Below are 27,403 nucleotides of genomic sequence, written 5' to 3' on the forward strand. Positions count from 1 at the left end.
TGCCCTTCCACAATGTTACAGTGGTTTGTGTGAGGAGGTGGATGTATGCTGGGCCACAGGAACCTGGAACTCACCCTCAGAGATGAGGTGGATTGATCTCACCCTTCCAGATGCTTCTGCGAGCTGCCATGAGCAGGCATTTGCTTCCGTTGTGGCACACCAAGGGCAGCGCAGGACAGCACGGTATCGGGGGGGCTGGTCCCCACGAGCCTCTTGACTCGGGTTGCCATGGATTACCAGGATGCTATTTCTTGCAGGAACCAAAAGGTCCGTTTCATCAGAGCACAGCTCATTAGGCGCCGACTTCCAGGCTGTTACCAAGAAATCATTTCTGATGGTCGTAAGACTTTCAGTGGCTGAGTGACGGCAGGACAGTCAGCTGTGAAAATCAATCAGTCCATCCATCCATTTTCTGTAGCCGCTTCTCCTATTAAGGGTCATGGGGGTCCGGAGCCTATTCCAGAGGCTACAGGAAACTAAGGCAGGATGGAGCGTCTTCCCATCACAGGGCACGCTCACTTTCACACCAGCTGTGAGAAAAGCGTTGTATTTTATTGAATAACCAGCATTATGCAAATACTTGTGCTAAATTCGAATGTCTGTAGAATTTATTCATACGGTAATTTTGCTCCGCCCCAAAAGTTAGAGTTAAATAATCGATAGAACAAGGTCATGTATCGCCCAGCACTGTGAATCATCATAAATCTCAGCCTTAAACGACTGGTCCTGCCTTATCCGGTATATCAGCAGCTGTTCATGTGTGGTGCTGCATCCTGTCTACGTTTGGGAGAGTGCAAGTCAGAACCTTGCAAGTTGTCCACTGTCAAGTTTGCAGAAGACTAATCTCATATAGCTGTTTTGTTTAGGTCATTTAATATAGGTCAAAATGCAAAGGCGGGAGAGCTAGAAGTCTTTGAAATGTCAATCTGGGCAAGATAGATGTATGGAGCTGTCATGTGACCTGTGATGTTACACAGTGATCACAGTGACAGCATCCAGCATTAAATCTCTCTTATGCAGGGGGATGGGAAATTTTGCCTGTGGGAGAAACTTAAAAACTTTTTTAAAACAATTTTTTTGGAGCATTATAAGGAGCCACTTATCGCCGAGGCACTTTACCATCCAAACGGCACTGCAAGTATCTTTTTTATTAAAGCCCAAAAATGCATGCATTAGTTGGTATAGTTTCTTGTCCTTCCTCCTTCAAAGCTGCCCTAGAATAAGTAAAAAAAAAAAAAAAAACTGCATTTCTTGGAGATCCCTGATCACAAAGAGCACAGTCGTCCCTAAAAGGTAGATGGTAATTCTCTTAGTTTGGAAAATGAAAGGCAGAGGATCCTGGAGACTGGGAGTACTATTCCCTGTGGTGGATTCTTCCACTCTCACTTTATTGTAAAATAATGAAGCCTGTAACTGGGATAAATGCCTGCCCATGGAAAGACGGAGCTCAAAGATGAAGCACCCTAGTTACGCTGCTGGAACGGAAGCAGGGTTGCCGAATGTCGCACATCTGATGCAACACTCGCACTTTCAGACTCTCACACTTGTGCGAGAAATCTTGCGGCAAATCTATATTCTATCATAAACGTAAATTTTGCTACTTCACAAGCATTTGTGGTAGTTTGCAAGCCCTACAGACTATTTACAAGGTAGTAAAATTGTTACATACATGTAAATGCGCGTATATGTGCGTACAGACTTGTCTTGAATTGAAAATCTGATGCCAGCCCGCTGACCGAAGCTGGCGACCCTGATTGCAGTGAGCTAAAGGAGAAAGGAGTGAGCATATTACACAGGAAATAAACCGAAACGTATCACTTCAATTCTCACTTTGCCACGAGGGCTTGTAAACTGTGACAACTTTTGTTTATGGTTTTGAGAGCTATTAGCTTCTGCTCATAAAAGTCACACCTTATTTTAAAAATATATGAATGTTCTGCCTCAGCACGTCCTATTGTGGCCTTGTGCCGTTATTTTCCTGTTGTGGCCCTGTGCCGTTATTTTCCTGTTGTGGCCCTGTGCCGTTGTTGGTTTCCTGTTGTGGCCCTGTGCCATTGTTGGTTTCCTGTTGTGACCCTGTGCCATTGTTGTTTTCCTGTTGTGGCCCCGTGCCGTTGTTGGTTTCCTGTTGTGGCCCCGTGCCGTTGTTGTTTTCCTGTTGTGGCCCCGTGCCGTTGTTGGTTTCCTGTTGTGGCCCCGTGCCGTTGTTGTTTTCCTGTTGTGGCCCCGTGCCGTTGTTGTTTTCCTGTTGTGGCCCCGTGCCATTGTTGTTTTCCTGTTGTGGCCCCGTGCCGTTGTTGGTTTCCTGTTGTGGCCCCGTGCCGTTGTTGGTTTCCTGTTGTGGCCCCGTGCCGTTGTTGGTTTCCTGTTGTGGCCCCGTGCCGTTGTTGGTTTCCTGTTGTGGCCCCGTGCCGTTGTTGGTTTCCTGTTGTGGCCCCGTGCCGTTGTTGGTTTCCTGTTGTGGCCCCGTGCCGTTGTTGGTTTCCTGTTGTGGCCCCGTGCCGTTGTTGTTTTCCTGTTGTGGCCCCGTGCCGTTGTTGTTTTCCTGTTGTGGCCCCGTGCCATTGTTGTTTTCCTGTTGTGGCCCCGTGCCGTTGTTGGTTTCCTGTTGTGGCCCCGTGCCGTTGTTGGTTTCCTGTTGTGGCCCCGTGCCGTTGTTGGTTTCCTGTTGTGGCCCCGTGCCGTTGTTGGTTTCCTGTTGTGGCCCCGTGCCGTTGTTGGTTTCCTGTTGTGGCCCCGTGCCGTTGTTGGTTTCCTGTTGTGGCCCTGTGCCGTTGTTGTTTTCCTGTTGTGACCCCGTGCCGTTGTTGTTTTCCTGTTGTGACCCCGTGCCGTTGTTGGTTTCCTGTTGTGGCCCCGTGCCGTTGTTGGTTTCCTGTTGTGGCCCCGTGCCGTTGTTGGTTTCCTGTTGTGGCCCCGCACCATTGTTTTGGTGTCCAACTTTTCTGGCCGTAGCCGTGAGAATCTGCTAGCAATCCAGTCACTTCAAAATCTCCCAGCTTAGCCAATTAGATAATATGGTGTTTTTGTCTTTGTTGTGTATTTGTTGCGGTTGCGAGGGGGTCTGTTTAAGCGACAGCCTCCCTCCCTGCGGGAGCCGGTTGGGAGTGCAGGGTAGAGGAATGGCTTGGCAATACCCTGGCTTCGCTCAGTCAGTTTGAGGTGAAATTCATGAGTGTGTGTGTGTGTGTGTGTGTGTGTGTGTGTGTGTGTGTGTGGGGGGGGGTGTCAGCGGAAAAACTACGCTGCCAGCAGCAGTTCTCCTGTGAACCCTTGAACTGAGCGCAACTGAAGAACTCGACGTTCACAGTGAACAATCAATGGCATCTCACATGCAATTGACAGATGAATCTCACATGGGCGTTGGTTTAAATCCCCACTACCGAAGCGGCTCCATTTGGGTGGCTTGATTCTCAATGTGGGGATTCTGAAGCCTCACCGGGGGGTAGATTAGACGCATTTAAGGAGCTGGAATTACATTGAATATATGTCACTACTCTATTGATATTTCGCAGAGTGGGTACAGGGATGGAAGGAGTTTGTCGTATTGGGCCGAAGGAATATGATGCTGAGTCGGTACATTTCGGAGTCCTCGCAAACAGGCCAGCCACTGTGCAGCAGGGCCAGAGAACCCAAACGCAGGGTGTGTATGATACGGGGACAGCGTTGCCAGCACTAAGGCAGGGATTAATGGGCTCTAACTCTCTCACTAGGGGCTTTTCGGAGCCCCTGTTTCATGTAGTCCCTTTGCCACGGAATCAATCAAAACCAGGACCTTTCACGCTGCAGAATAAGAGCGGGGCCTTCGATAGCTTTCTTTAGTTTTTTTGCTCAGAGCGCTGTCGTGTTTACGCCTTTCCCAGAAGCAGGTTATTCATTTCTCCCTTTCCCGATGTAAATAAGGCAAAGCAATAAAAAGACCCCCCCCCCCACACACACACTAGATCCCCAGAAAGATGTGTTTGACTATGCATTTCCAGCTGTGCTACGCTTTTTTACCCTCTGGTACACTTGCTCACTCTGAGCTTCAACGCGACTTAAATAATCAGCTCGAGCGACACAAGTGGTACCCCCCTGTTTATTCGCCGCGCTGATTAGCATACAGATTAATTACGAAAACAGAGTTAAGAAAGACCCTATTCTGCATACCTTTCCCATATAGGCTGGGGATCTGATGCCAGAATGCGTAAGTAAGTCAGGCATTCTCAGTAAGTGACGGCGTCTTGTCTGCATATGTTAGCATACATTTTCTATATGTGTTAGCACGGCTGCAAAGGGACGTCTTCCTTCAGTTCAAAGTCTTCTTAATCAGTATTTATATAGTATGCTTAGCACACATTATCACATTGTGTAACCTTTGATAAAGATTGATACTTTTCTTTGGGAATTTCTGTGGATTTTCGGTGAGCTCAACAGCAGGACCCTAACTGCACTGGCTGTTCCATCTACCTCCCTCTGTCTCGACTGAAAAGAGTGACTAAGATGGGGGGCAGCCTGTGCTCTAAGTGGAAGGATCTATTGTTAAAACCTTTCTCTGCCTTGATTGAGGTTCTTACCTTGGGCTACATGGCAGTGATGCCAAACAGAGAGCTTAATGGAAATAATGGGACTTAATGAGCAATTCATGTAGGAAAGGTCACTATTGTAGGGAAGACCATGTGACCATCTGGGTGACATCAGTGCAGAACCATCAGTTCTATTTAAAAACTATCAAAACTGCAGCTACTGTAGCAACTAGCGGAAGTTCTTAAGCCTTTTATACCACAGCGGGCCTGGTTTGGGCCCAGGGGATCTGTATCATACGAAGAATTTTATATCAATCGTAATCAAAGAAACTAGTCACAAATTATAACATTAGCTTTGAAAAACAACAAGAGTGGTGAACTCTGATTTTCATCTATTTTTTTGTGTGCATTTTTATATATAATTTGAATATAATAAATCTTTACTTTAATATTTTAGATATTTTCACAGAAATCCATTCAGCAAAACGCAGGAAATATTTGATTTATTCCAAAAAAAAACGTGAGAGATGAAACTGCAAATATGCACGAGTGACACACTGCACTTATTTTAGTGAAAACTACGTACACGACAATGGCGTCACGATTCCTGCAATATCTATCCCTTCTTATTCGGTTAAAATGCTTAAAATTCTTGTGCTTTGCATTATTATTATTTTGAAATAATGTTTATTATTTTCCTTTTTTTAAAAAAAACTTTACTAGTGACAAGAACTCTTACCTTAAAATACACCAGTCTGGTATTGGCCACAGCACACAAACACCAACACTGAAGCAAAGATAAGAAAAGGCGTTGAGGTGAGTTCACTGCAGAATCATCGATCTGAAATGTCTTTTCATGTTGTCTGCAACATTGTCATATATTGAATTGATCTTGAAGTATTTATGTCCTTGATGCAGGGTTGGGAGACACAAGGTGACTATTGCAAAATAGATACTGTCTTCTCAAATGTGCACTGTTGTAAATCTCTTCCTTGTACTGGTCATAGTGGTACATTCAGCATTACATATGAAACATCATAGTAATCTTCACGGAATACAATACTGAAGACGGCGAATACTCATATCACCAGCATTCTTGTTTTCGCTTAACTGTAGATGTTAAATTTAAAGCATAAATAGGACACATTTGAGGCTTTGTTGACGTCTCCGTCAGGCAGCGGAGATCCTGCTTTGTACGAAGGTGCAACTTCCCATGATTGAAGCTCTGGTGCTGTGATGGAACGTCATTCATGGAGGTCTTTCACTAAAGAATTCACCATAGCATCAGACATTACTCAGTTTGGGTCCAAACAGAACCACGTGTTTTGGGGATGGGGGAGAACAAGGGATTAATGAAATGATGACAAAAAAGCTTTTTGGGGATCAGTACAAGGGAACCAAGACAATGAGATGTTGGTATTTGGGATGCAAGAGCAGAAACTAAATTCCTGGATTGTGTTCCGCATTTATCCCCCACTTAGTGACCAGGACAAGTTCGGAAGTTATCTCCTGAATAGCAGGCACTGTTCAGGAGATGAAAAAACAGAACCATGTCTAATTAGCAATCAAACACAAACACCTGATATAACCCTGTCTCCTACTGTTCAGGCACCCAGAGACACGCGTATCACGCGTGAACCCAGTGAGGCATGGAGTCGTTACCATACCAAGCCGCACTGCTCATGTCAGTGCAGACTAGAGCCTGTGCTATCACAGTGACCCGCAGATTAGCGATGCGGGGTTCCGTCCGCCTGCAGGGAACATGCGGCTAAAGTGCTTTGCTACTGCTATCTCTCAGTTCTGCAGATGGGAGTATTTATATCGCTTACACCGAAGTCCTCCTGTAGAAAAGCCACAACCTTCCCATTTTTATCCTGCCCTCCCTTCATTTCCCCTGTGCAGCTGACGATGGCCTTAAGCAGCATTGTGTCTCTCTCAGGCACTTTAGCCTTTGTGCATGAAAGACAGCAAATGTCCGTCTTTGTCAGCAGTGCTACAGTAGCTCAGCGAGCTGGACTGTTAGTGACTTAAGGGCTAGCTTATCATTAACGCGATAATTCGCACACATCTGTTTGTTTTCACACTGGTGCTGTTGACTCTAGAAAGCCTCGCCCATAAGCATAGTAAAGGAAAAATTAGATCCATATGACAACTGGGCAGGCGCCACGCTGTGACTCTGAGCCCGATATGCTAGCTGGAGCCGTGGACGTCGGTAGGCTGGTGCGCTTTATTTTCCGGGTTGGCTGTACTGCAGAGAGCTCGCAGTTTCAAACCTCACCTCTTCCGCAGAAGGTTCTGGTAGCTCAGCAGTTCGGATTAAGCACAATGTGCCCCGACGGGTCGCTCACCACTCGCTAAGGATCAAATGTCGAATTTATTGAGCAGAATGGTACAAGTTGCTCGTGCTGGGCTATTAGGGTTTGGAGGGGTAAATAGTGCATTCAGTGAGAGTTTTGCGGGGCACCCTCCTTCCTGCCACGCAGCTGTATCAAGGAGCTCAGCCTGGCTTACTTTTTCCTCAGATACAAATGTAATAGCTACCTCCAGGGGTACATCATCCAGAATTTCCTGGGAAGAGATTCTCAGCCACATTCCCAGAGTCTTGTGGTCACTGAAAACGTACCCAGTTCTGAGAGCGGCTTGTCCACCTACCGCAGTCCGTCAACATAATCTTCGAGGCCCCAGTTAAAGAACGTCATTAAAAAATAACAAGACTGCCAACAACAACCGTCCGCATCATCAACTCCAAGTCACATGCATTACTTTTGTGGCACAGATTTTATCGCCAATTCATGTTCCATAATTAAGTTTACAAGTAAATTAGGACATGGAATATCCATGTTCATATGCGCTTTGTCGTTAAATTTAACATGGATCTGACAATCCATGCGACATGGCAATTATATATATCAAATCAGTCAGACTTTTTTTTATTAATGAACTTTTTGTTGCATGCCTCCCACTCACCTTCACCCCATATACACTATAAACCGCTTCGGATTTCCCCTGTCGCTCGGCTTTATTTAGCCAGCCACCCCAGCTCTCCTCCACTTGTTGACTTTTCCCATGTGTCTATGTCTGAAGAGCAGCTCCAGGTTTTTCAGTTTAGGATGCAAAAATGCAGCTGTTCTGTGTCTTTGTATATTTTTTAAAGCACAAAAGTGGATGGCCGGTTGCCAGTGGTGGATAGCTGCAGGTAGCATCCGAGGCAATGTTTTGGAGAAGGATTGAGCTTTTTCATGCTCCTGGTGTTGTTGAGGCGCCAGACTTAACCACCTTATTCAGGAGGTGCACACTGACAGCTGATGTACTCCACCACTGAGTAGAGCTAAGTCTTCAGCTTCCCCAAGGAAATATTCACTGTTTTTTATTGTTAGAAGTGATCTTACCCCATAGACAAACCCAGATGCATGGTGCTGGTGATACAAGTACTAGGGCAGCTAAATTGTTGGGATTACTTTAGGTACTAAGTCTACTGGACCATGGTTTTTTGCAATTAATCTCAGTTCTCAAACTTAACCGAAACCTTGTTTTGGACGACACCTTAGGTTCACAGAAGTTCAACCACATTCTCTGTGTAAACACACAGCTGATGTCTATGTCACTCTTAGACAGATAAAAGTTGAGTGGTGTAGATAAAAGTGACAAAGACACAATATTGTGAAATATTTGTGTCAAAGTAAAATATCTAGGTTTTTGATGTCCATATACCTCAAAATGACAATATGCACAATCCATCAAAATGTTTCTGAGATACTGTGGAAAGATGCACTCATATGGTATGAGAAATGGTAGGAGATCTTCATTTAGTTCGATGGCTCACCTAAATCATTCCTCTGAGAGACAGGTCAGTATGATGGCTGGTGGTTGAACTGGGAAATGGCTGAGAAGAGAATTGAAATGACACCTGTGGACTTGGTGAACCAGCATTACACACCATTCAGCTAACGGCCGGCCCCTTCAAGCGTGCCGCTCTCGCTCCGTTACAGTTCCTCTTGCTTAATATCGGAAAATTGCACCATGCAATATGTCAGTCCTTGAATGATGCTGTGAATGGCAGAACAGCATGATGGGATGAGAGGATGGAAGCAGGACAGAAAGAAAAAATCACAAGAAAACTGCATAGAAGTTAAACCAAGAGTCAATGACTTGAATCAACGATAAGTCTCTAAAAGCCTCATTCTAACTAACTGTGTAATGCATGAACTTTAATTCTTGTGTGACGCTGGGAGAGCAAACAAGAGGCAGACCCCGTTATTCAGGAGACTGGTGTTTTGCTTATGAAGCCGAGATCAACCAAAGCCAAGTCCACAAGCCGAAATCGTAGTCGGGACGAATGCAGGGAGTCGCAAGCCGGAAGGGACTAGACCTCTAGCTCTTAAAGAAGTGCGAGAATCCTTTGAGACCAGATGGCACACTGGACCAGGTGACACGAGAAATGGACTGGGAATCACAGGTTTGTCGAGAGATGGGATTTTTACTTTCAGGGGTAATTGGATGTGGTGAGATTAGTGTGACATGGGAAGCGAATAAGAAAATGAAGGAGCGTAAGCAGGGGAGAGAAGCAGGTGTTTGAGTCAGGGACAGACACAGGAGGTACAACGATCACTGGACTGATGCACAACAAGAGCAGGAAGATCTGCAGACACACTGTGGACACCTGGCAGAACAAAACAGGAAACAATAAAAGGAACCTTCTGTCCCTTTAAATGCCTGAAAGCATTGTCTCCTTTTAAAAAATAATTCCCTTTATATGCTAGAAACAATTCATTAAGAATAAACTGACGAAGCACATTCCTTAATCAGTTTCACAGCATTTTGGTTGCCTGTTTAATGCTTTAGTATAGAATTTATAGCTTATACATTATTGTGAAACATGAAGCACATTTTGAAAGAGTGCTGTGTCTGTGTCTACGATTACACTGGGATTTTTGTAAGGAATATTCACGTCCGCAACGTAATTTAAACCTCAGCACAGCAATGCATGAATTTTATTATGTGGGCACTGACCTTTGACTCTGCCTAGAGGTTTGGGTGAGTGCCAAAGGCAGGACATGACGGCAGTAAGTGATGGTTTGATGGCCCTGAATGTGAAAGAAAATCAAACTGGGAAATGTCAAAGTTTTGAAAGATCAAACAGCTCTAATGGGAATCACCAATTCCGGGTACACAAGATTATTTCACAAGTACTCCATAGCGGGCCAAAAATATTCTGTCGCCCCAGGAAATATTTCTTCTGACATGCGTGTCGCGTTCTCGCTGTGGTGTGACATAGTTTGACATTTTACCTGTTCTGCTGCAATTTCAGGAAGCACACACTGACAGCATGGACCCTCTACTGGAAAACCTGCCCCGCAGGTAAGGCCTTGTTTAAACGGGATATCTCTGTTCCCCTGTGGCCTCGCTGTCTCCTCACTCAGTCACCGGCAGCCGAACACCCCGCTTCCCCATGCGGGACGAATGTCACAAAGTCTGGATTGCCACTGTTGGGAGAGGTGCTGAGATGCATCATTAGTGATAAACAATGCAGAGTGCACAGTAGTTTACTGCTGCTGTGTGCAAGAAAAAGGGCTTGAATGAAAAGTTTCAATAGAAATTTTGTAACAAGGATATAAATTCTGCAAGTAGAAAATTCAGCTGGTATTGCTAAAGCTGGGCAGGTTACACCTCTCACCATATACAGTATGCTGGGCAGATTAATCGATATGCTTTATATTGTCCTTCATTCCTATGAGAGTGACAGGATATTTCAGATACCTCATATTAGACATGCTATATCGAAAGCAGATGGATGGACAGGTGTGAAAGGATTACTGTAAGTTTTGTTGTTTGGTAAACAGTTTGTCTAGTGACGTGAATCAGTTATAGTCTATTTTCCATCCATCCATCCATCCATCCATCCATCCATCCATCCATCCATCCATCCATCCATTCTCCTACCTGTTACAGGGTTGCCTGAAGTCTATCTAAGAAAATGCAGCACTCTGAACTAGATGCCAGTTCCATTTATACTCTAGGAACTATTTATTAAAGCCAATTTTGAGCAGATGAAGTGAGGAATTTTTCTGACCTTGACACCTACAACCTTATCCACATCTTTACTCATAATGCAACCTACTGCCTCACTGCCTGATTGAAACAGGTGCTGGCATCTGCAGTGTGTACAGCTCGACTTGGCACCAAATTTAATTTCTCTCTGTGGACTTTCTTACACCGGTTTTTACACCTGCGGTAACAATGTCAGAATTATATCTGTCCAGAGTGTTTATGACCTATTTCCCCATATTTTCATGCTGTCAATCAACCAATCAAATAGCTACACAGTAAGGTAATGTGTTGGAAAAACTGAGTGATTCTTCATCATTGGTCTCTAGTAAATGTGAGGTTGGATTCAGCTGCCACACCACAATCATGCACCCTCATTGCAGTTTCACACCTACCTCACAGCCATACGCCTATATCGCAGCCACGCCCAGCACTGCAGCCACGCCCGCATACCACAGCCATGCCCCCCACATCACAGCCACACCCCCCACCACAGCCACGCCCACAATGCAGCCACGCCCACACAAAGTAGCCACACACCCACACCACAGCCACGCCCACACGAAGTAGCCACACACCCACACCACAGCCACGCCCACACGAAGTAGCCACACACCCCACCCCACAGCCACGCCCAGCACTGCAGCCACGCCCGCATACCACAGCCATGCCCCCCACATCACAGCCACACCCCCCACCACAGCCACGCCCACAATGCAGCCACGCCCACACGAAGTAGCCACACACCCACACCACAGCCACGCCCACACGAAGTAGCCACACACCCACACCACAGCCACGCCCACACGAAGTAGCCACACACCCCACCCCACAGCCACGCCCAGCACTGCAGCCACGCCCGCATACCACAGCCATGCCCCCCACATCACAGCCACACCCCCCACCACAGCCACGCCCACAATGCAGCCACGCCCGCACGAAGTAGCCACACACCCACACCACAGCCACGCCCAAAATGCAGCCACGCCCGCACGAAGTAGCCACACACCCCACCCACAGCCACGCCCACAATGCAGCCACGCCCACACCACAGCCACGCCCATACCATAGCCACGCCCCAACAACTGGTCTCCTTAACCCATCGTCACACCTTTAGTGCCTGGCTGATACAACTGGTTCTGTTAGTTCCCTCGTTGTGAAGAATCAGTGACTTAACACTAATTCTTAACAGCTATGGACTGCTCCCATTAAGAGCTCCTGGCCTCCTAGCCTGATTAGCCTAGCCTAGTCCATGTTTGCCCTAGTCTTACACTCCTGATCAAAGTTCATCTATTCCGCAAAATTAGACATCCTGCTTTCTTACTACTGATTAGCAAAGATAAGCTTAATCTTTTCTAGATAATCATTTTAATAGAAGTACCCCTACCGCATGTGGCAGAATGCACGGTTTACATGTTTTAAGCTACAAGAAAACACATCTATGACACATAGTGAATAATACATAGCTGCTGCCTCCAAAGTAAGTCTGGAACATTCTGACAGACACCACAATCACGAGAGTGAGCAATGTGCACAGCATCCAGGTTATCAGACGAATTTTCCGTAGCATTGCTACAGCCCGGAATCCTGCTTCTCTGATTTAATACGAACGAAGGACGGAGTGAAGGAGAGACGCTGCTCACTAACTAGGCTAATGTAGGGCCCACAATCCCATTTCTCAATAATAACAATATTGCCTTTTATGTGTAACAGAGGTGTGCTGCTTAATGTCTAAATAATTAATTCATGAATTCCATTAAGAACTAAAGCAGAGCCAAAAATCAGCATAACCTTTATCCCTAGAGGTCTGAGGAGAAGAAGGTCCAGCTGTACTGGAAGCGATGGCCAAGTAACTGCTGTGCTATAGTCTCACTAGCCCATTGAGTTTGACTATTCAATACCTCATTAAGTTATTTAACTAATTAAGTTAATTTAGTGAGCTATAATGAAATTTAATGAAGACTTGGGATGGCTGAGGTGCCCCTGAGGAGAGGTTTGGGAGCTGAAGCGGTGTGGTGTTCATCTAGCCATCCAAGAAGATGTCATTGACTTTCTGGAGAACAGAACAAATTCTTGTTAGGTTTTATGGTGTTACCATTCCTTTGCATCTATGCTAATATTACATAATCTTTTTTTTTTTCTTCAATGGAAATATATATTTTTTGATACAGTGGATTACCACAGTCGGAGCTATACTGTCTGATCAACCCTGTTGCTTAGGGTGTAGCCACTTATATTGTATATGGCTCTGGGCCACAATTCATTTCATTGCTCTGCAACTTCACCCCCCTCCCCCACTTCCTTGTGTTCTACGCCCCTCCACTTACAAAGCCTGCATGTTCCACATTCAGCTATCGTAAATTTTTAGTTTCGCCCTTTTGCCATAAATATGTTCAAGGACTGGCAGTTTCAGCTGAAAGCTGAGGTTTATGTGTGAGTGGTTGCTATGTAGTAAGAGAAAAGGAAGTTATGAGTCAAACATAAGATGCACGTTTCAATTTCGTTTGACACCACAGCAATGGTAGGTACTCCATGCCTGCACTCATCAGCCATAACATTAAAACCACTCACCGATGAAAGGAATAACATTGATTATCTCATTACAATAAGACTTGAAAAGGGTGACAGTATATATTCAGCCATTGAACTGTCAATTCTTAAATTTGATTTGTTGAAAGCAGAAAAAATGGGCAAGTATAAGGGTCTGTGCAACTCTGACAGGGGCAAATTGAGATGGCTAGACGACTGGGTCAGAGCACCTCCAAAACTTCAGGTCTTGTGGAGTGTTCCCAGCATGCAATGGTCAGTACCTACCAAGAAAGGTCCAAGGAGGAGCCCCCCGATGAACTGGCAATGGTGTCATGGGTGCCGAAGGCTCATTGATGCGCGAAGGCTAGGCCGTCTGATCCAATCTCATAGGAGAGCTATTGTAGCACAGATTGCTAAAAGGTTTAATGCTGGTGATGATAGAAAGGTGTCAGGACACACAATGCATCACAGCTTGCTGTGTATGAGGCTGTGTGCCCATGCTGACCCCTGTCCACTGCCGAAAGTGTCTACAAGGGGCATGTGAGCAAATGTACAATGCATTAAATTATTATTGTATTTAATGTTGGCGGCAATGGTAACGTTTAACTGTGTGTAATTTATGCAAAGTACCATAAATTTCCACTAATTTCATGTATAATGAAATTAATGGCAGTAAAATGCATATATATCAGAATGTAATTGAAACACAGAGCAGTTTAGGAATACAATTGATAAGAAATGTGTAATTGATAAAACAGGAGAGAGAGGAATTGATTATGTATTTGTAACCATTAATTGGGGTCCCTTCCAGCTACGAGGTACGTATAAGATGAGACGCAGCGCTATCTGAAATGAGAGATACATTATGGGGGGCAGAACACGGCCCAGGTCTGCGACTCAGTACAGGGGTGGCGTATGAACTCTCAAGGTGAAGGAAAATTGGTGGAGAATTTAGAGGAGAGGCGAAGGCGACAAGGTGAAATAAATACTGTGAGTGACCAGGTGGCCTCGGTACAGTAAATCACATACCCGAGCCTCCACATGCACCTCCGCCAGAAACATCCTGTGGTCTAGGGATGCAGAGTAATGCTCATGTTCCCATGGTTACCTGTCAGTGACCCTTCTTGCCTGGATTCATCGCCTTTATGGCATTTACAATTTTTACAACCGCTAACAATCATTTCTCAGTGCTGAAGTTACTTTTCCGAAACTCTTTGCACTGTTTGCAAGACTGATGTGCAGCTCAGCCCAACGCTTCATGCATGCCTCAAAACAAACACTGGCTGGTGAACATCACCACCCAACAGGAATACTTTGTCACACACTTGTACCATTCCAGGGATGGAAAGAACACCCTTTTGATCTCACAAATACACTAAAGTACACAGAAATTAGTCAAATACGTTGCAATATGCTTTAATTACCATCATCTTTATTTACATGTATTAAAGTAATAAAATAATAAAACCGCTTTTATCCAAAGTTGTCACGGGTCCAGGCGGGTTTCGTGTGAGGATGAGGCACGATGCAGGCTGAACGGAGATGTGGGTGACCCACTTTCGGCTCACCGGGACAGAAAGGGTTTATTTAACAAAAAAACTACAAACAAAAACAGACTTCAAGGGGTCAGAATTAAAAGGGATAAGCAAAACTAATTTCCAGACAGGTCAAGTCAACAAAGGGCAGGTAGGCTACAAATAACAGAGCATCAACTACATACATCTACAACAAAACTTCAACCAACAATGAACCACTGGAGAACGTGACTCAGGAAGGAACTTAAATAGGAAAGCTGAAATGGGTAACGAGACAGCAGGAGTGAGACAGACAATTAACCAATAGGGGAAGGGGTGGGACAAGGAACAATCAGGGAAACATACAAGGGAAGGTACAAGAACAGGCAACAGGTGGAACTAATTAACTCAGGGAACTGGGAGGGGAAAAACTAAGACTGACAGAAAGAAGAAAACAGAATCTACACTAGGGGAATAACCGACAGGTAGAAACACAGGCACGGGCACAAAGAATTTTAACCAAAACCAAATACAAATCAAGACACAGGAACTAGAAAAACTCATACAACGAAACACTAGGGAACAAAAAACAAAAACAGAGGAGATGGGATTTGAACCCTGATAAAAGTGGTATCAATTTTTGAGAAAGCACAGTCACTTGGGGGGTTAAAGGCCTTGCTCAAAGGTGCAATGGTGAAGTCACTCTGCAGATTGTGGAGCAGGCTTAATCCAAACATGGCAGTCCTCAGGAGAAACATCTAGGCGTCTAGGTAGAGACGTTTGGTCATGGAGGTGATGCTTGTACCATTCCAATGGCATCCTGGGACATGCTGAGCGGTGAGATACTGCATGAGGTCATACAACAACACAGATTAACACAATTAGGAACTGTGCTGTGTGGACCTAAGACTGCTTTGTGTGGCATTACCCCATCCTTAGATAAGGCTGCATGTGTTGCTCTCTTGCCTGGGGCACTTACTGTCGGTCTTTTGTGTGACAGAAATGTGTTTCTGTCTCTCTTTCCTCTCCCCAGAGGTGGACATTTCATGTCCAGAAAGAAAAAAATTACATAACTAGTTTGTTGGAACAAAATGTTTTATTTAGAATTTCCATACATTTCAATAAGAATGTAGAAAAGCCACAAACTGTAGTAATTCAGTTTAGATGATCTTTTCAACAGTTTTGAAAACATTATGCAAGAATGTTCAACATTGCCACTAAATATGTAATGTTTTCAGCGAGAAAAAAATGAGCGGTTATTGAATGTATTTTGTGTCACAGCAATGAAAATGAGACATAGTTTAGTCCACAGAGATCAATGTTGTGTTAACTGTATGACAATTTTTTAAATGTCACTTTATTATGGATAAATGCTTGTTTGCAGTTGTAAAAAAAGCTACTGTAAGAAGATTCAGATAAGTGAATTCATCCATGTGTGTTATGAAAGTACTCAGCTTTGCTCTGTTTACAATTGAGTTTTTAGGCTCTGACAAGGTTTTTGTGTGAAAAATGACCTTTTGTGTTCACATATTTTCCTGTAATGAAGCAGTTTGTTTGAACTGTGCTGTCCTGCACATTTCTCCTCTCCCTAAGACCTCATATCCCAGCCTCATAAATGAACACAACATGATTACAGAGTGCCCCTTTAGCACAAAAAGAACAACAAGGTTATACGCGTATATATTTTTTTAAATGGTGGCGAGGCAACTTGGTGGAAAATACTGTAGTGTCATATCTGCAGAGCTGCGGGCTTGGAACCCCGAACCCCCCACCCCCTCTGTGACGGGGCAGCTTTTGTGTGCCTTGTGTCTTCGTGGGGGGTTTTCTCCAAAAAGATCGGTGAACTGCTGTCTCTAAATTCCCAATAGTAATGGACAGAGCTACAGTACCACTGGGGACACTGACATTTACGTTACGTGATTGTTTCTGTCGCAATACAGTACTGTGCAAAAGTCGGTTGAAGAAAACCTTTGAAGGTATTAATCTGGGTAGTAAGTGCAGAAATAAATATCAATTTGATATTAGAACATAAGCAAATTAATAGTAACACAATACTAACAAAATTAAAATAAATTTCTTCTCTTCTCCACAAGGTTACTGATCTTGTTGGATGGCTAGATGAACACGTCTTCAGTTAGTAATCCTCTCCTCAGAGGCACCTCAGCCAATCCATGTGTTTGTTAGATTTCAGCACCAGCTCACTTAATTAGATCAAATGAACAAATGCAAATATGTATGTATATCGGGTGGATGTTGCAAATTCTGGGGTGACTTTAGCAGAAGTTTTGAAATAGCTAAGCTGACGCTTTGACAGACAAAACTGGCATAGTTTTGCACCTACATGAAGATCATTTAAGCATCATCTTTTTTGCCTACTTTTGTACAATATAATATCCTCCAGTTTATATATTGTTTATATGTTTTATTCTGATATTTGGCACATTAATTGCTGTTAATATCTCCCTTTTGTCATTTCTCACTGAAGCGGTGTTAAATAGAGTTAAGATTTGCTTCGTCCCAATTACGCTCAATATTAATGGAGCAATTCAACATGGTTTTGCTGTTTGGGAAAATGACAGCTAGTATACCTGACTACCTGTAGTCATGTTATAGCAATTTAGGTTGACCTAACTAGCATTGTGAGTGCTGAGCTAGTTAAGTACTATGCTTAAAACATTCTGGTAGTTATTTTTCCTATATAAATCCATCCATCCATTTTCCAAATCGCTTATCCTACTGGGTCACGGGGGGTCCGGAGCCTATCCCGGAAGCAATGGGCATGAGGCAGGATGGGGGGGGGCAGCCTATCACAGGGCACACTCACACACCATTCACTCACACATGCACTCCTATGGGCAATTTAGCAACTCCAATTAGCCTCAGCATGTTTTTGGACTGCAGGGGGAAACCGGAGTACCCGGAGGAAACCCCACGATGACATGGGGAGAACATGCAAACTCCACACACATGTGACCCAGGCGGAGACTCAAACCCGGGTCCCAGAGGTGTGAGGCAACGGTGCTAACCACTGCTCCACTATGCCGCCCCCCCTATATAAATCACGATTCAATAAATTATAATTGAGATTAATAGGCACTATTTCCAAATGTTAATTTCTCAAAGTGTCAGCCAAACAATCAAATAAGCAAATGTAAATGTTTCATGTTCTTAACCCAGCAACTGACTTAATATCATGTAGCTAATGTGACTGTAAGCATTTTGAGTTACTGTGTCGGTGGAGGAGCTATATCGGTACTGTAATATTAGTACGAATGAAATCATTCCCAGAAAGGCCATGTTCACAAGTAGCTTTTTAAAATAAAAAAAGTAATGCTCTGAGCACTTTCTGTGCAGTCGACACAATGCAAACACTGTAACCATAGCAACGGAGCATTCACTTCTGCTGTGCATCTAATCAGCAGCTAACTATCAGGCACAAATTTGAGAAATTGCAAGGATCTGGACAGCATCTTCCCATGACCGTCAGTGACATCCGTGCGCTTCAGTCCCCTTTTTATGTGCCCCGTCAGGTTGCTTCTGACCTGTCACTGTGTTCTTTTGTGGGAGATCATTCTCTGCTGTACGAAGACCTAACACAGGCCAGGGAACAAACGTGGCCGTCGGACGGCTGCCAGAGAAACGTCAAGGTGGAGTGTGAGAAAGTCCTCAAAAGGCAGCATGTCAGACGTCAGACCCACCTCACCTGCAGTGATAAACAAACTCTTAATGAATTCTGAGTGTACTAGGCTGAAACATCTTACGAATGTTGGTAACATTTTACATGAGGGGGCACAAGTAACTTAGTAACTCAGTTACTATTCAACTACCATAGTAACAGTATGAAATACATGAATGAACATGGGACTAGTACATGAAACTAACTAGTTTCTGAGTAATTAATACATTGAGTAAGAGTGTGTATGTTATCTGTGCCTCTTCAAGTAAAGTGTTTTTTTTATTTCATGCAAGTTTTTCTCCATAATGTGAAGTAAAATGAAGTAACTTTTTCAATACTCTCCACACATAAGCTCGCAGTTAACACAGCAGCCACGTGGATTAAACTGTGGATCATTTTCCATTGTTTTCGATGACCATGTCCTATGAAATTCATGGCTTGTTTTCTCACTAATGCTACACCACCAGCAACATTTTACTTAATGCTTCCAGGGCTGCTTGTTCGCGATTGCAAAAAAAAAAGTGTAATCATGATTAAGTATTTTTTATATTTAAAAAGCATGATGTTCAAGCTCATGAAAATCAAGCCGCTGTTATGGGTGTGACTGGGTAAGGCCCTGGGTACGAACCTGCTGATTTTAAGCACGTCACTTGATAGATTGCAAATCCATCCTGAATGTCTCCCAAGGTGAGATACAGGGCCCACACCGTTCTATGGGTGACAAATGTCTGGAAAATGATTAATTGATTAAAATTTATTTAAAAATCAGTCTCATTTAGCTTTTACCCAGCTGCCATAAATACCTCTAAACTGCTTCATTCACTATTCCTCTTATTCTGCCTTTATTTGGGTACTAAGAGAGGTCATCTCGTTGTGTGCCAGCAAGTGGCGTAGTAGTTATGGAAGCAGGTTGCAGGCTTGAATCGCTTAAGGGAGGCCAGGGTCCCATATAACATAACAAGCTGGTAAAGTCTATTTATATACCGTGTTACATGGGCTCAAGAAATACGAAGCCATTCTGTAAATTACAAACTTTCCTGGTGTTTTATCGTTGATAAACTCTGCTTCCTCCTACCTATATGTGTATAATGGAAGAGATCATAGCAAGGGCCTCTAGGTGGCACTGTCCTGGCAGAGCTTTGCAAACACTGTAAGGATGAAAACCTTTTAGATGCCCAGCTAGGGGCCACTTAAATGGATCCTTTCTATCTGCACGAAATGGCAATGTTTCTTTGAAGTGGCTGATAATTTTCTGAGATTAGGGAGTACTGGGCAAAAGCCTTGATGGAAAGCATCTAATGGCACAAATCAATAAGCAAATTCCCATCAAACTCTAAACCTAAGCTTCTCTTGGCCTGCGCTTTTTAGCCCAACTTTATGAATCTCCATTAATCTGCCTCCCAAAGGCGCCAGGGGTTTATGTCACCCATAGCAGGTAGCTGTGTAGCGGAACCCACACAGATAACAGTATGTGGTTCTCTTAGCTGCACCACTAGCCGTAGCAGGACTCGGATGACATTTGCAGAGGAGGGATTGGATAGGTTTGGCAAATTGCAGTCATTTGTAAAAATGTTAATTCCAGTTCAGGTGCATGCTGGCAGCAGTTTGACTATTGTATTTAGTCTAATTTGCGATCTAGGGATGGCGAGGATTTTGTTAAACCTTGGGTCAGTTTCCATAAAACTATGTAAAGCGTCTAAATTCTATTATGGTTGAACAAGCAATGTGACTCATTTCCTGAATATTTGTTATACAAACATACACAGACTGATAGAAAATTTCAGAAGATGAAGTTAGAATTATGCATCAGTGGGTAATCGTACTAGACGCAACATGAATAAGGACTGTCCCTGGGGTTTTTACAGAGTTAAGGTAGTCAGTTTGGACACTGACGTGTAACTTTATAAAATCATATATAGTCTGCATTAAAAGACATTCAGGATTCTATTATCCAATTTTGCCACGGATCCGAGGTGATATGAAAAGCTCAAGGGTTATCTAGCTGGTGTGGCATGAAATGGCTAATGCTAAGATTAGCATTGTATGCTAATGCTAAGGTTAGCATTGTATGATCAAGTATAACACTTGGTCCTCACACATTCAAGATTATGGCTTTGGTTCCCAGCCTGGTTTTTGTGTGGAGTTTACATGTTCTTTCTGTGTTTGCATTAGTTTCCTCTGGGTGCCCTGCTTTACTACCTCAATTACATGTCTCTTAATGATCTGTTGTGTTTGTGCCCTGTAATGGACCCGAATTCCACCTAGGGTGCTAACTTGAAACACTAGCTTATTGTGTTGATTCTACTGCTCCATAAAAGCTGTAATTTAAAAGGATAACAGACGCTGGAGTAGTTGTATTCCTAAATTAACAGTGAAAAAGCCTTTATTTCGTTGCCTTTGTTCACAGTGCCACGACTTGTGGTCATTGCTGCCTTTTATTTTTCACTATTTAATCCTACTGTCTTCATCTGAGCGTAAATGAAGTGCACAGGCAGACAAGTTCAGTAGCACAGGACTCTAGTCACAGGACTAGACACATTTCTCCAATCAGAAAGCATTATTATATAGATTGCTTCATTATGTTGGCATGTTGTGAGATGTTTTTCTATCAATTTAGCTTTTCTACAATGTAGAAATGTAGCATTTCCCTGTATACGATATGTAGGAAGCATCAGGCTAATCTTTCGCTTTAAACTATGCAACACTTTTGAATACTCACGGGAAGGGAGGAGGGGGGTGGGTTGTGCACGCCCGGTTCACAGTGGATGACTCAGCAGAGATTCTCTCGCCGTGCCAGGAGCCTCTCAGATGTCAGGAGTCGGAATGAGGCAGGGCTGCAGACCGTCAGTTTGGTGGTGCATCGTAGTCTGTTAGCTTGTTTACGGCTGTTTGTAAGGCTTAGGTCGCTTGCATCTTTTATGGTTGAGGGGAGATGTTTTAGTAAATAAAACAGCCCGAGATAGAGTCTGAAACACCTGGCTCTCTTTATCTATACAGAAGCTTGCTATTTCTTGAGTCCATGTGACACGTCATATACAGTAGATAATTTTTACCAGGTTGCCAGACCCAGGTCTCCCTTAAGTGATTCAAACTCAGAACATGCTTCCATAACCACTATGCCACCTGCTGGTGTACTAAAACATGACCTCATTTGGTACCGTAATAAATAAATAAAAGGAATAACATATGAAGCAGTTTAGAGGTATTTATGGCATCTGGCTAAAGCGTACATTTTAAAATAAATGTTTAAATCAATTAGTGATTTTCCAGACGTTTGTCACTCAACGACTCGACTCTAACTCTGAGGGCCTATATCTCATGATCACAGCATGTTGTGACAAATATGGAGTGAGACAGAATGATTCTGCTGGCATCTCTGTTTATCCTGTTATGTTCTGCAGTAACTACAATATCACAATCTTGATTTATTGTATCTACTCCTTAGCACGGGATGCAGTGAGGATGACCAGCTTGGCACAGCTGGCTAGCGCACGGTAATTCTCTGCTGCAGGGAAGCCAAAAGTGATATTCACGTCTCACGCCAGGGAGAATAAATGACTATGTTATTGATATCAACATAGACTAGTGGTAGCTGCAAGGCCTGTAGCCAGAAATAAGTATCATGGGGATCCCAGCAACCCTACTGATAGGTCCCTCTTGGTAGATTCCTAGGGGCCAAGGAAGGGGAAATATTATTGATGTGGTGGAGAGGGGAGGCTCCGTAGATTTTAGTGACCAAGGCAAACCATTAATTTTACCAATCGTCTTCGGCCTGACACCTGTAAAGTGAGCAGACTGGAGACATGCATTTACCATGAAATCGGAATATAAGCAAGAGGAAGCAGTCAGATTCTTTCCCAGGATACCGAAGCTGTTGGGGGAGTTGCCAACTTCCTTCACACTCCCTTTTCTAATTTTGTGCATCAGTGTGAACAAACATGGCTGCATGGACTGTCTGACTCTCGCACGCAATCATCCCACTCGCACCCAGAGGCCGGGATGCCGGAACAGCTGGCCTTTCATGGCCCTGCTTCCAGTATCCCGCTTTTCCTTTTGTCGGATGGTCCTCGCTGTGAGGGAAATGGAAAAGCCTGACAGTTAAAAACTAAATAAATACGGAATCTGAGTTACCAAGTGGGCACACGCCTCTCTCATTCTGTCAAAAATAAAATGAATCTTTCATTTCAGAAGCACATCTTGGGATTTTCATAATCAAATCTCACATATTAAAAACCAACACGGCACTAAAGGAATTACTGGTATTACACAGCTTTGACAATAATAGGACAGGCCAGGGACAATGAGTTTTTGTCATTTTTATAAAATGTAAAAAAAAATCACACAAAGGGAAAAAAATTGACATTCCTTTTCCATTCAATGTTAAGTCTCACTAGTTTGCTAAACATCAGTGGTGTTGGGGGCAAATCTAAGTTACGCAGGAAGACTATTGTATTGAAGAATGGATCCTGTTCTATAATTATCCCTGATCTCCTTAACTTTGTTCCCAGTTTAAATCCATCATGTCATTTACCTTCTGCTCTAATCCATCCATGAATCAATCAATCCATCCATCCGTCCATCCATCCATCCATCCATCCATCCATGTTTCATCCCTGCTTCTCCTGTGCAGTGTCATGCATATCCAGAACCTCTCTTGGAAGCTACGGGCACTCAGTAGTCAGTAAACCAGGACAGGGCGCCAACTCGTCACAGCCGCCCTTACCCAGGGACGAGAATTAGAAGGTGAAACATATGTTGTAGTCAATCAGTTGGCTTGGAGGTAATTCAGAGTTGGGGCCAGAACCGAATAACTAGTGGCGTGCAGAAATCAGAGAGGGATCGGGAGCCATGCGACCACGTCGCAGCCATGGACTGATTGGCTTCCACATGAGGGGGCACGTTTATAATTAAGGCACCCTTGTAATCCGGGGTCTGAAGATACCTGATGACACGTCTGATTGTTTGCATGTGATTACAACTGCACACAGCAGTCATTTATATAGCTGAAAATGCCGGTTGTATGTGGGAGGTGAGTTTTCTGGGTTCAGCTGGGAAATCACACCAAATCAAGTACACCAGAGCCCTAGAGGCAATTTGTTTTGTTTCACGCATGGATATGAGTGCAGGTGTCATGGAAATATGCGTCTGTATGCCACTCTGAATCTATTTATCTCTTCTGCTAAACGTAATATTACTAGGTCATGCTATCTGACTGGCAATAAGTGTAAATAATTACTCTATGTTTAGTCATTGAAAATGTAGATTGACCCCTTAGGACCACTCTGCGTTAATTTTGTTTTTCTCTAAAGCCTGTTTGCAATTTATATATCTTTCTTGGATTGTGTATCCATGAAAAGCCATGTGCTATTCAGAAAATAAGAAAAAAATTAACCGCAGTGTACAGCCTTATTATACAAAATACTTTCAGATGGGAATCTGTGTGTGTGTGTTTGTGTGTGTGTGTGTGTGGCATCATGGAAACTGCTTACAGGTGTATGATTAAAGTGATTATGAGAGGCGGTCAGCTGAGATACTAGGGAGGCTCATCTGATGCAGTCAATATCCAGACGCCTGATTGGATGAGACAATGTAGTACTGTTTGGATTCACTTGGATATTTATTATCACAAATAATTTTATACTTGCTGGTTTTGGTTTTATACTTAATTTCTCACATTAAAACATTTCATGACTGACAAATATTAATATTAAAATGTAAAATTCAAGCATTAGAGGATGGATGAATGGATGGATTTCTGGATAAATGGACAGATTGATGGATGGATGGATGGATGGATGAATGGAAAAAAAAACTTTCAAGTACGCCAAAGCTGGAGTTTCTTATTTCTCGTGATGGCGAATAGGATGGAAATAGGTTTTCAAGCCCTTCAAAGGCCATGCAAGAGAAATTACTTTAACTGGTGCTTGGGGAACAATAATGAAGGAAGTGGTTCTCTGTCTTTGGGGATTAGCTAAGGGCACCATGTGTCTCAGGGAAGATGTCATCCTTCCGCACACACACACACACGCACACACACACACACACACAAGGATGCAAGAGTTTAATGACAGTTTCTTACAAACTTCTTGTGATGCAGGAAAATAAAAGAGACACATCGTCCAATGGGTTTCTTAACTCAACAATGCAGCTAAAATGATTGTATTTCATTGATTATTGATTTGTAATGGGAATACATCATTAAATTACTTGCAGTTGCATTAATCTGAATATCTTTACACATTTGAGATTCTCAGAGTGTAATAATACATGGAAATCCACTGTATTAGATTTCTAGGTTTTGATGGCTATCTGTGTTGCCTTCTAGGAATGTGAAATTGTGATTTTCCAGCGTATTGGCCAGTTTGTGTTTCCTGGGCACCTGATTGCCTGCAGGATGTCCATCTTCAGAGGGTGAGTCATGAGACTTATATGTGCTGATTAGTTCCACCTGGTCCCTCACTGCTTTCGCTTCTGTGTATAACTGCCTGATATGTATTACTGGCAGAAGCCCTTCATCTTTATGCCATGTGCAAATGTTTTTTTTTTCCTTTTAGCATCTCCATGGAAACAGCAGTGTTTAAATGTGTGCTTAGTCTTTTTTTTTTTTTTTTTGTCCCATCCTTTCTCTACCCCCCCCCCCCCCCCACCAAAAAAAAAAAAATCAGTCTCTGATTTGTTCAAAATCCCTGGTTCTGCTTGAGTGCCCAAAGCCCTCCAAAACTCACCATGGATGACCCAGTAAGTGAGGGTTATTTAAGCAGGCTTGTTTTATTCCGCTACAGTCTGTAGCTGGGGCTACTGAGGGTGTTTTTGAATGGTGCCTGATTGAAATTGATAGGGCGTACTTGGGGAAGGTGGATGGAGTCTTAGGCGAACAGTTCGGGTGCTTGCACAACTTCTGTTATTTTTGGTCCATGCTTGCAGTTCCTCTTTTTTGTTACTTTATGTTAATTAGTCAGTATAAGCCTACTGTTCTTACGTGTGTGTGTGTGTGTGCGTGTGTGTGTGTGTGTGTGTGTGTGTGGATGTTTCGGTGCCCACACAGCACCCAGTGTGACGACTTAAGGAACGGAGCCCTTGTACAGTACCACGATGTTTAAGAAAACTGCCTGCTGGACCGGAGGTCAAATTCACGTCCTTGTCTTAAGCGGCCTGAGTATACAGTATCAAATAGGAAACTGCAGCAATAAAATGTATATTTAATTTCCTTTTCAAAGTTAGCATTGAGGAAAAAAATCACAGATCACATTAATTTGTACATTAATTCAAATGAATAGTTGTTTACGTTTCATGTCAACCTCTTTTTGCTTTGCAATAATGTCTTATAATGTCAGGAATTGAGGGTGTATTTGTGTGTACATTATATAAATACACACACACACACACACACACACACATGCTTTCCACATGATTTTGGATTGTTTCTGTAGGAAGTTTTGCCCATGTACCTAGAAGAGCATTTGTGAGGTCAGGCACGGATGTTGGAGTTGGATGTTGGATGTTGAAGGCCTGGCTCACAATCTCTGTTCTGGTTCATCCTAGATGGGATTGAGGTCAGGGCTCTACCACACCAAACTCACCCGACCATCTCTTTACAGTATGGACCTTGATTTGTGCATTGGGGTACAGTTATGCTGGAACAGGAAAGGGCCTTCTACAAACTGTCTCCACAAAGTTGGAAGCATAGAGTTGTCCAAAATGCCTTGGTACGTTGAAGCATTAAAAGTTCCCTTCACTGGAACTAAGGGGCCTGGCCCAGTTCCTGAAAAACAACCCCATACCATTATCCCTCCTCCACCAAACTTTACATTTGGTGCATTCAGACAGGCAATGTTCTCCTGGCATCCACCAAACCCAGACTCCTCCTTCAGACTGCCAGACAGAAAAACGTGAGTGGTCACTCCACAGAATGTCTTTCCACTGCTCCAGAGTCCAGTGGCGGTGTCCATCTGACGCTTGGCATTGCGCTTGGTGATGTGAGGCTTGCATACAGCTGCTCATTCCATGAAGCTCCCAGTACGCAGATTTTGTGCTGAGGTTAATGCCAGAGGAAGTTTGGACCTCTGCAGTTAGTGAACCAACAGAGCGTTGGCGACTCTTACGCACTGTGCACCTCGGCACACGGCGAGCCGCTCTGTTACTTTAAGTGGTCTGCCACAGTTTCTGTCGCTCCAGAACGCTTCCATTTTGCAATAATTCCACTTACAGTTGACCGTGGAATATCTAGCAGGGAAGATATTTCGCAACCTGGTTTATTGCAAGGTTAGCATCCTATGACAGTCGTGGCTTCATGTTTGATTTTCTACGCTTGCGGCAATGGGTCTGAATGAAGCATCTTGTCTGGAATATTCCTTCGTAACTGAGTCTGTGCAGGTAAACAGACATGTTCTGCTGCAGAGAGGTCATCAGGGATGAGCTTTGGATTAACACTGAATGCACTCAGACATTTTCTTCAGCCTTCACTGCATCCAGGACACTAGTGACAGCTGGATTCGAGCCAGTGCTGTCAATCGAAAGCAAACGAAGCCATAAACTGCTGCTCTAGCACATAATCATATTAATCAAGACTTCAGGTCCTTGCCTTTGTTGTAATGTTTATAGGGTCAGCTCACTTACCATACCAGCCTGGTATAGTACAGTAATTTTATAGTAATGTGAGGGTTGGGCTGGGGTTAAGGTCTCTCACTGCAACAGAAGGTCTGCATGTTTCGAAAATAATTTCTACATATATTTCCTTCACTAAAGTGTGTTTTGTGTGTTGCTGGAGCACATTGGGGGGGTAATCATAATTAAAGCGTCAAGGCTGGCTTGGGAGGCCTTGCGGCTCAGCAGGTCGCACTGAAATCGTAGTTCAGGGTTGTGGGATCAATCCCCCAGCTGCACATTCTTTTCGTGTTTGTGACGTTTTGCTTTGGGGCTCCCAGTTCCTGTCCAAAAAAAAAAAAAAAGTAGTCAATTTGGTGAATATGTGTTTCCAAATTGCCCCGGAGTGTGTGCCCTGTGACGGACGAGCATCCTGGGCAGCATAAGAGGGCCGCATTGTTGTACTTCTTGCATACGTGCCAAAGAACGTCAGCATCTGAGCGTATGGAGTGGAGCACAGAGTTGTTCTGGAACATTCACTTTAGTGCCAG

General features: G+C 43.6%; 1 long non-coding RNA gene across 1 annotated transcript in view; it reads left to right on the forward strand.

The window, feature by feature from the left end:
• The window catches only part of LOC125706342 (uncharacterized), a 44,860-nt gene that overhangs the window by 13,043 nt on the left and 4,414 nt on the right, over nucleotides 1-27,403 (forward strand). Inside the window, exons 2-3 of the long non-coding RNA XR_007381976.1 lie at nucleotides 9,814-9,863; nucleotides 24,595-24,680. This is a non-coding gene — a long non-coding RNA (uncharacterized LOC125706342). The remainder of the gene's footprint in view (nucleotides 1-9,813; nucleotides 9,864-24,594; nucleotides 24,681-27,403) is intronic.

Source organism: Brienomyrus brachyistius, chromosome 13 (assembly GCF_023856365.1).
Source record: "Brienomyrus brachyistius isolate T26 chromosome 13, BBRACH_0.4, whole genome shotgun sequence".
In the NCBI taxonomy this organism is placed as follows: Eukaryota; Metazoa; Chordata; class Actinopteri; order Osteoglossiformes; family Mormyridae; genus Brienomyrus; species Brienomyrus brachyistius.